This window comes from Triticum aestivum, chromosome 5D (assembly GCF_018294505.1).
Source record: "Triticum aestivum cultivar Chinese Spring chromosome 5D, IWGSC CS RefSeq v2.1, whole genome shotgun sequence".
In the NCBI taxonomy this organism is placed as follows: domain Eukaryota; kingdom Viridiplantae; phylum Streptophyta; class Magnoliopsida; order Poales; family Poaceae; genus Triticum; species Triticum aestivum.
In genome coordinates this window covers 353,233,720-353,243,928 of record NC_057808.1, presented here as the reverse complement: position 1 = coordinate 353,243,928, position 10,209 = coordinate 353,233,720, and positions in this window count along the sequence as shown.

Here is a 10,209-nt window from a genome sequence, read left to right as displayed (position 1 = left end):
ATCAAGAAATTGAATGGTCCGACTGCTGTGACTTTCATCTCCGACATCACCATCCGGTATGGCATACCACACAGCATCATCACCGACAATGGCACGAACTTTGCCAAAGGTGCCTTGGCCCATTTCTGCGCGACACAGGGCATCCGACTGGACTTAGCATCCGTTGCCCATCCGCAGTCAAACGGCCAAGTAGAGCGAGCAAACGGCCTCATCTTGTCAGGCATCAAGCCCCGACTGGTCAAGCCTCTGGAGCGCTCGGCCGGCTGTTGGCTCGATGAGCTGCCGGCCGTCCTCTGGAGCCTGCGCACAACTCCGAACAAGTCAGCCGGCTTCATGCCTTTCTTCCTCGTCTACGGTGCCGAAGCCGTCATCCCGACGGACATAGAATTCGACTCCCCTCGAGTCACCATGTACATCGAAGAGGAGGCAGAAGAAGCACGTCAAGACGGCGTTGATCTGCTGGAAGAGGGCCGGCTGTTGGCACTCAGCCGGTCCAGCATCTACCAGCAGAGCCTGCGCCGATACTACAACCGGAAGGTCAAGTCGAGATCCTTCCAAGAGGGAGACCTTGTGCTCCGGCTGATCCAGCGAACAGCCGGCCAGCACAAGCTCTTAGCGCCTTGGGAAGGCCCCTTCATCATCAGCAAGGTGTTGGGCAATGACTCCTACTACCTGATCGACGCTCAGAAGCCTCGAGCGCGCAAGAGGGACGACTCCAGCAAGGAGACGGAGCGGCCATGGAATGCAAATCTCCTCCGAAGATTTTACAGTTGATGCAGTATGTATCACACTACCTTTTGTATTAAAGTACGAAGACTCCGGGTCCCCCGAGAAGACCTTGGGGACTGCCCTCAGAATTATGCCTATGAATGTGTTATTTCCTTTATGCCGCTTGGCACCAGGTCCGACTAGTCGGCCCGGGGACTCACCGCCTTGTACTATGAAATGCTTCCTGCAGCCGGACAAGTAATGTGTTGGCACTTAAGCCGTCTCCTGCCAGAAGCCGCAGCTCGCAGAGCGACTGTCTAGTGGGTAGGAGAAAGGCAGAAAGGGTGCCCACATGAAAAATGGCTAAGGACCCAAAGCATGTGCATAGTTTAAGCCAGCTTCCCGCCTCTACGACCAGCTGTTGAGCAGCCGGCCGGCCAGCTTCTGCTTAACTTGCTAAAACATTCTAAATCGGCTAAGTACTTGCCTTCCCGAAAGTAGCTAAGTACTTGATGTTGGAAATATGCCCTAGAGGCAATAATAAAATGGTTATTATTGTATTTCCTTGTTCATGATAATTGTCTGTTGTTCATGCTATAATTGTATTAACTGGAAACCGTAATACATGTGTGAATACATAGACCGCAACATGTCCCTAGTGAGCCTCTAGTTGACTAGCTCATTGATCAATAGATGGTTATGGTTTCCTGACCATAGACATTGGATGTCATTGACAACGGGATCACATCATTAGGAGAATGATGTGATGGACAAGACCCAATCCTAAGCATAGCACAAGATCGTGTAGTTCGTTTGCTAGAGCTTTTCTAATGTCAAGTATCATTTCCTTAGACCATGAGATTGTGCAACTCCCGGATACCGTAGGAATGCTTTGGGTGTACCAAATGTCACAACGTAACTGGGTGGCTATAAAGGTGCACTACAGGTATCTCCGAAAGTGTCTGTTGGGTTGGCACGAATCGAGACTGGGATTTGTCACTCCGTATGACGGAGAGGTATCTTTGGGCCCACTCGGTAATGCATCATCATAATGAGCTCAATGTGACCAAGTGTTTGGTCACGGGATCATGCATTACGGTACGAGTAAAGTGACTTGCCGGTAATGAGATTGAACAAGGTATTGGGATACCGACGATCGAATCTCGGGCAAGTAACATACCGATTAACAAAGGGAATTGTATACGGGATTGATTGAATCCTCGACATCGTGGTTCATCCGATGAGATCATCGTGGAACATGTGGGAGCCAACATGGGTATCCAGATCCCGCTGTTGGTTATTGACCGGAGAGTCGTCTCGGTCATGTCTGCATGTCTCCCGAACCCGTAGGGTCTACACACTTAAGGTTCGGTGACGCTAGGGTTGTAGAGATATTAGTATGCGGAAATCCGAAAGTCGTTCGGAGTCCCGGATGAGATCCCGGATGTCACGAGGAGTTCCAGAATGGTCCGGAGGTAAAGATTTATATATGGGAAGTCCTATTTTGGCCACCGGAAAATGTTCGGGATTTTTCGGTATTGTACCGGGAAGGTTCTAGAAGGTTCCGAAGTGGGGCCCACCTGCATGGGGGACCCACATGAACGTGGGTAGTGGGGGCAAGGCCCCACACCCCTGGTCAAGGTGCACCAAGATCCCACCTTAGAAGGAATAAGATCATATCCCGAAGGGATAAGATCAAGATCCCTAAAAAGGGGGGATAACAATCGGTGGGGAAGGGAAATGATGGGATTTCTTTTCCCCACCTTTGCCAACGCCCCAATGGACTTGGAGGGCAAGAAACCAGCCCCCTCCACCCCTATATATAGTGGGGAGGCACATGGGAGCAGCACCCCAAGCCCTGGCGCCTCCCTCCCTCCCGTGACACCTCTTCCTCCCCGCTTGCGCTTGGCGAAGCCCTGCCGGGATCCCGCTACTTCCACCACCACGCCGTCGTGCTGCTGGATCTCCATCAACTTCTCCTCCTCCCTTTCTGGATCAAGAAGGAGGAGACGTCCCCGCTCCGTACGTGTGTTGAACGTGGAGGTGCCGTCCGTTCGGCGCTAGGATCATCAGTGATTTGGATCACGACGAGTACGACTCCATCAACCCCGTTCTCTTGAACGCTTCCGCTCGCGATCTACAAGGGTATGTAGATGCACTCCTCCCCTCTCGTTGCTAGCATCTCCTAGATTGATCTTGGTGACACGTAGGAAAATTTTGATTTTCTGCTACGTTCCCCAACACTTGACCCAGCCACAGTCCGCAGAGCGGCTGTTCGGCTGGCAAGACGACAACTAAGGGAGGGCGGCAAAGGAAAAAGCCAAAAGAGCAGAAAGCAAGGAAAGATAGAACTCGGCAAAAATATTTACATATCAAAAGGCCCTTGGCCGACATTCAAAAGAAGTTTAAAATACACCCCACGGGTGGAATTGTGCAAAGTTAACAAGTTCGTCGAGACTGATAAGCAGGTAAAACAAAAGATAAACTGGCAACCTAGGGAGCAGCAGACGGGTTCGGTGAATCGGAGGAGTCGGTGGCGCCAGTTGGTGGAGCGGCCGGCTGGTCAGTCTCCGCTTGGTCGCCTCCAGTGGCAGCCGGATCGCCCGGGTGTGGCTCGTTGCTAGAGGCGCGGTCGAGCTGAGGTTGGACGTCCGCTCCGACCTCTGGCGCCTCCTCTTCGCCTTCCTCCTCCTCCTCGCCTTCTTCCTCGCCGCTGGAGTCGATCACCTCGGCCGAGTCCTTGTCGTCCTCCGGGTTCAGCCCGAACCATTCTGGTGGCGCCTCGGCGCCGTTTTCGGCTCGCTCCGGGATGAAGACGCTGGTGTCGGTGTACTCGGCGATTGCCGCCGCACGCTTGACAAGGTCATCTTCCACGGCCGCCAACTCCTCCTGAGCCTCCACCCGAAACGTGGCCAACTGGGCTAGACTTAGCCCAGGGTACCACGCCTTGACGAATTCCAAGGCTCGGCGCACTCCAGCTCGGGCCGAGGAACCCTTCCAGGCCTCAAGACGGCCGGCCGCCACCTCCAGCCAGTCGACAGTCCAACTGGGAGTGCGTGGTGCCGGCATGTCCGGCCACAGGGCACGATCTCCTGGGCACCAACACGCTGAATACGGCGCAACATCCGGTGAGCCGGCCGAAGATGGGCCTCGATGCTTAGGAGCTGCTCACCAAGGGTCCGGGGGGCGTCGCAGCGATCTGTGCACCTTCCGCCCTCCATCCTTCGCGGTCAGCTTCGATGGCCTGATTGGTGGCGTCAGAATGACCAGGGAAGATGTCTGCCAAAACAGAAAGCAAATAGCCAAAGTTAGAGACAAGAGGCCGGCTCGACCAGCAGCCGGCAAGCTCAAAGATGGAAAAAGAGGGAAGCTCACCATCAACTATGTCTTCAATCTCGTGAAAGCTGGAAGACAGCATCGCCTCCTTGTCGGTCCAGGCGGAGCGTTCGGTCGCGAACGCAGCAAGGAGGCTGGTCTCCTTGTCCTCCGCCTCCTTCCGGGCCTTCTTGAGAAGCTCCGCCTGCTCCGCCAGTTGCGCGATCAGCCGGTCACGCTGTTCAGCCAGCTTGCCGCACTCCTCCTCCTTAGCGCGCAGCGCGGTGTTGGTTTCGCCCAGCTGCTGCAAGGGCCTCTGCAGAGAAAAGAAGAAGGGAAAGGCGTCAGTAACCAGCAGAGAAGAAGCACATTTGCCGGGGAGATCCGGCCCGACTGCTCAGCAGTCGGCCCGAATCTCGGGGACTACAGCCCACGGGTGCGCCAGCGCGTCCCCGCGGAGAAAGAAGTCGTCAATATCAACAAAAAGAGATATAGTTGCTGGGAAGATCCGGCCCGACTGCTCAGGAGTCGGCCCAAATCTCGGGGACTACAGCCCGCGGGTGCGCCAGCGCGCCCCCGCAGAGAGAGAAGACAAAGACTTACTACGGCTTTTCGACAAGTCGGCGGTCCGCTGGCCCAGCTCCTGGACGTTGGAGTTAAAGGCGGCTATGCGAAGGTTGTGATATTCCTGCATTGAAAATTTCACATAAATGTTAGTACTTGGAACTCGCCGATTAGAGTCCCGAGCCGCTGCTCAGCAGCCGGCCCTAAACTCGGGGACTACACCCAGTGGGTGCGCTGGCGCGCCCCCACAGAGAAGCACAAGAAACAGAAACAAAGAAAGAAGGAAACATACCCGGATGGCCTCTCGCGAGTCCAGAAACGCCGTGTTGCAGCGCTTGAGAGCATCGGCCTCGGCTCGGAGTTTGGTTTGGACGTCTAGGAGCACCCGATTTAACGGGCCCGTTCCGCCTCCCCGCACCCAATCGACGGGCGCGGCGCTCGACGCCTCGGCATCCAGGATCGAACAGCTCGTGGCACCAGTATCCAGCGGGCGTGGCGCCGAAGCCGCCTTTGCAAGCCGGCGGCGCGTTGGTGTGCGGACCTTAGGAGTCGGGCCCGTCACCACCTCGTTTCCGGCTGGCGGCACTGGCGGGTCCATCAGCTGGTCGCCTTGCGCGTTCTCGGACGGTGGCGGTGGAGGCACGATCACGTCCGGCATGGCGACGTCGCCGCTGTCCCTCTGCATGACAGGGTGCTCGCCGCCGGCTTCCCCAGTCTGCGCCACAAACTCCGGTGGTGGCGGCGCGGAGTTCAGGGGAGTGACGAACACTGCCGACTGGCGGCGCACGGCCTCCTCGGCCTGCTTATTCGTCGCGTCGGCTGCCTCGGCCTCCGCCAGTTTCTTCAGGGCGACGGCCTCCGCCTTCTCTGCTTCCGCCTTCTCCAGGCGGGCGGCTTCCTGCTCCTCGCGTGCTTCCCGCACGTTCCGCTCCGTCGCCTCCCGGAGGTCGGCTGCCGGATCGATCCGCCGAGTGGTGGTGGAAGTCTCCGCCGACCCCACGATGGAGGCGACGCCCGACTTCTCAAGAGAAAGCGGAGCCCTAGATCAAGGGAAACAAAGCAAAGAAACTCAGACAAGATCAACAAGGAAGGAGAAAGTACGAGATGAAGGCAGTACTTACGCGGAAACTGTTGGGGATCGTTGCAGAAATTAAAAAAATTCTACGCATCACCAAGATCAATCTATGGAGTCATCTAGCAACGAGAGAGAGGAGTGCATCTACATACCCTTGTAGATCGCGAGCGGAAGCGTTCAAGTGAACGGGGTTGATGGAGTCGTACTCGTTGTGATCCAAATCACCGATGACCGAGCGCCGAACGGACGGCACCTCCGCGTTCAACACACGTACGGTTGGGAAGACGTCTCCTCCTTCTTGATCCAGCAAGGGGGAAGGAGAGGTTGATGGAGATCCAGCAGCACGACGGCGTGGTGGTGGAAGTAGCGGGGATCTCGGCAGGGCTTCGCCAAGCACAGCGAGAGGGAGAGGTGTAACGGGAGGGAGAGGGAGGCGCCAGGGGCTTGGGTGCTGCTGCCCTCCCTCCCCCCTCTTTATATAGGGGTCCAGGGGGGCGCCGGCCCCCTGAGATCCCATCTCAAGGGGGGCGGCGGCCAAGGGGGGGACTTGCCCCCCAAGTCAAGTGGGCGCCCCCCACCCCTAGGGTTTCCAACCCTAGGCGCAGGGGAAGCCCAAGGGGGGCGCACCAGCCCACCAGGGGCTGGTTCCCTTCCCCACTTCAGCCCATGGGGCCCTCCGGGATAGGTGGCCCCACCCGGTGGACCCCCGGGACCCTTCCGGTGGTCCCGGTACAATACCGGTGACCCCGAAACTTTCCCGGTGGCCGAAACTGGACTTCCTATATACAATTCTTCACCTCCGGACCATTCCGGAACTCCTCGTGACGTCCGGGATCTCATCCGGGACTCCGAACAACTTTCGGGTTACCGCATACTAATATCTCTACAACCCTAGTGAAAGGGCATGTAGCCCCTAAGTGTGGTTTTGGTAATTAAATGACAATCTCTATGGACTAATGTTTTCAGTGACATATATTTGAAGGTTTTGTCCATAGATGGTGCCACAAGGATATTGGATGGAATCAAGGATGAAGTCCATATATATGAAGATAGTGCCTCAAGGATATTGGACGGAATCAAGGATGAAGTCCATATATATATGAAGATAGTGCCTCAAGGATATTCGACGGAATCAAGGATGAAGTCCATATATATATGAAGATAGTGCCTCAAGGATATTGGACGGAATCAAGGATGAAGTCCATATATATGAAGAGATATTTGCCCTATGCTTTGGTATTAAATGACAATTCCTATGGAGCATCAAGTGCATTGAATCTTATATGAAGATATGTTCCATAGTGATGCTTGAAGTGCATTGGGTTGTTTTGTGAAGTCTGCCATCAAAGCATCTGAAGAAGTCCTCATGGTATCCTTCTCTGGATACCCCGTGCACACGGGCTTGTACCGTGCGCACGGGGTCGAGTGTCAACTCTCTGGATACCCCGTGCTCATGGGGCCTAGGTGTTGGCTCTCGAGATCCCATATCCAGTGAGGTTTCAAGTTGGTCTTCGGGTACTTCTATTGAAGCCATCAAGATTGGTTTCAATGCCTAATCTAATTATGTTCATGATGGAGTTCATTGGAGGATCTCAAAGATTGATATATTTGGGCTTCTGAGGATCAAGGCTTGAGAGAGTAATCAAAGAGAAGAATTCAAGTTATGGTTTCAAGACAAGATCATGGTGTGCTCGTGTGTTGGCTTTAGGTTGATCAAGTCTTGAAGCAAACAACTAGAGTGAAGAATTCATTGTGCCTCTCAAGATATTATGATGGAGGGCTTTTAAGGATCAAGGGCTTGAGAGAATAATCAAAGAGAAGAATTCAAGTTATGGTCCCAAGACAAGATCATGGTGAGCTCATGTGTTGGGTTTCGGTTGATCAAGTCTTGAAGCAAGCAACTAGAGTGACGAATTCATTATGCCTCTCAAGAGATTGTGATGGAGTTTTTAGAAGGGCAAGTGGTGACCAAGATGATATTCATAGTGGAACTTGATATGGTCATGGAAGAGTCTTTGGTGATATAGTCTTGAAGCAATGAAGGGAAATGAAGAGTTCATTGTGGCTTTCAAGAAAGCAAGATGGAGCTTGGAGTAAAGATGTTGGTTGACCAAGATGAAGCTCGAAGATTATATCTAAGTGGTCAACTCTCAAAGCACAAACATTGTACCACGTGAGATCAAGTGATCTAGTGGTATGGTAAGTAATTGTGAATTGTGCTTTGTTACCTAACCCATGCTATGTGTTTGGTATGTCTATGTGGGTTAGGTGTTTCTCATGGGCTTGCATCAAAAGGAAAGATTTCAAGTAGCCTATGTGAGGATGACATCAAGTGGTGATGGTCATCGGGTTCGAGGTGTCCAAGTGCAAGATGAGAAGCCGGAGGTTATATGCTTTGAAGCTTGCGGTCCACATCATGATAATGCACATGTGAAGACGGGCTTAAGTTAAGGCTTCTCTCATTGCAATATGAGGAAGCAATTCGAGTATCTTCACCAAGTGGTTGTGGACAAGAAAGGGATTCCAACTTGAGGCATGCATTAAAGTCATCATTAATCTCAAGTTGAATATGCAAGGAAAAGGTATAACTTAGCTAGGTTTTTCTAGTTTTGCCGATCTCATAGTGCTTGGTGGGAGACCGGATTATAGGTTTGATAGCCGTACTATCAAGAGGGACTCTCGGGCAAGTAGCTTGATCACGTCGCATGTAGAGAGCTCAAACCTTTGCATTACTTGCATCATTCTTTCTTGTTGATCATGGGTGGTTCTCTATCTGAGGACCTTGGGCTTTTCCATAGCTTCAAAACGAGCCCAAGATCATCGAATTTGGAGTCCGTATGCCAAAGTTATCAACGTTTTAGTGGGCTGCTGCTGGCTGTCCTGGGGACTCCGTGTGCACGGGGTATTTGACCCCTGTGGGCACGGGGCCCCATGTGCACGGGGCTTGTACCGTGCGCACGGGACCCCGTGGGAACGGGTTCTAATCCCCCGTGCGCACGGGGTGTCCAGGAAATGCCCGTTGGAGCCCCAACGGCTAGTTTTGAAGTGGCCAAGGGGGGGACTTGCCCCCCAAGTCAAGTGGGCGCCCCCCCACCCCTAGGGTTTCCAACCCTAGGCGCAGGGGAGGCCCAAGGGGGGCGCACCAGCCCACCAGGGGCTGGTTCCCTTCCCCACTTCAGCCCATGGGGCCCTCCGGGATAGGTGGCCCCACCCGGTGGATCCCCGGGACCCTTCCGGTGGTCCCGGTACAATACCGGTGACCCCGAAACTTTCCCGGTGGCCGAAACTAGACTTCCTATATACAATTCTTCACCTCCGGACCATTCCGGAACTCCTCGTGACGTCCGGGATCTCATCCGGGACTCCGAACAACTTTCGGGTTACCACATACTAATATCTCTACAACCCTAGCGTCACCGAACCTTAAGTGTGTAGACCCTACGGGTTAGGGAGACATGCAGACATGACCGAGACGACTCTCCAGTCAATAACCAACAGCGGGATCTGGATACCCATGTTGGCTCCCACATGTTCCACGATGATCTCATCGGATGAACCACGATGTCGAGGATTCAATCAACCCCGTATACAATTCCCTTTGTCAATCGGTACGTTACTTGCCCGAGATTCAATCGTCGGTATCCCAATACCTTGTTCAATCTCGTTACCGGCAAGTCACTTTACTCGTACCGTAATGCATGATCCCGTGACCAAACACTTGGTCACATTGAGCTCATTATGATGATGCATTACCGAGTGGGCCCAGAGATACCTCTCCGTCATACGGAGTGACAAATCCCAGTCTCGATTCGTGCCAACCCAACAGACACTTTCGGAGATACCCGTAGTGCACCTTTATAGCCACCCAGTTACGTTGTGACGTTTGGCACACCCAAAGCACTCCTATGGTATCCGGGAGTTGCACAATCTCATGGTCTAAGAAAATGATACTTGACATTTGGAAAAGCTCTAGCAAACGAACTACACGATCTTGTGCTATGCTTAGGATTGGGTCTTGTCCATCACATCATTCTCCTAATGATGTGATCCCGTTATCAATGACATCCAATGTCCATAGTCAGGAAACCATGACTATCTGTTGATCAACGAGCTAGTCAACTAGAGGCTCACTAGTGACATGTTGTGGTCTATGTATTCACACATGTATTACGATTTCCGGGTAACACAATTATAGCATGAACAATAGACAATTATCATGAACAAGGAAATATAATAATAACCATTTTATTATTGCCTCTAGGGCATATTTTCAACAGTCTCCCACTTGCACTGGAGTCAATAATCTAGTTAGATTGTGATGAATCGAACACCCATAGAGTTCTGATGTTGATCATGTTTTGCTCTAGGGAGAGGTTTAGTCAACAGATCTGCTACATTCAGGTCCGTATGTACTTTACAAATATCTATGTCTCCATTTTGAACACTTTCAGGAATGGAGTTGAAGCGACGCTTGATATGCCTGGTCTTCCTGTGAAACCTGGGCTCCTTGGCAAGGGCAATAGCTCCAGTGTTGTCACAGAAGAGAG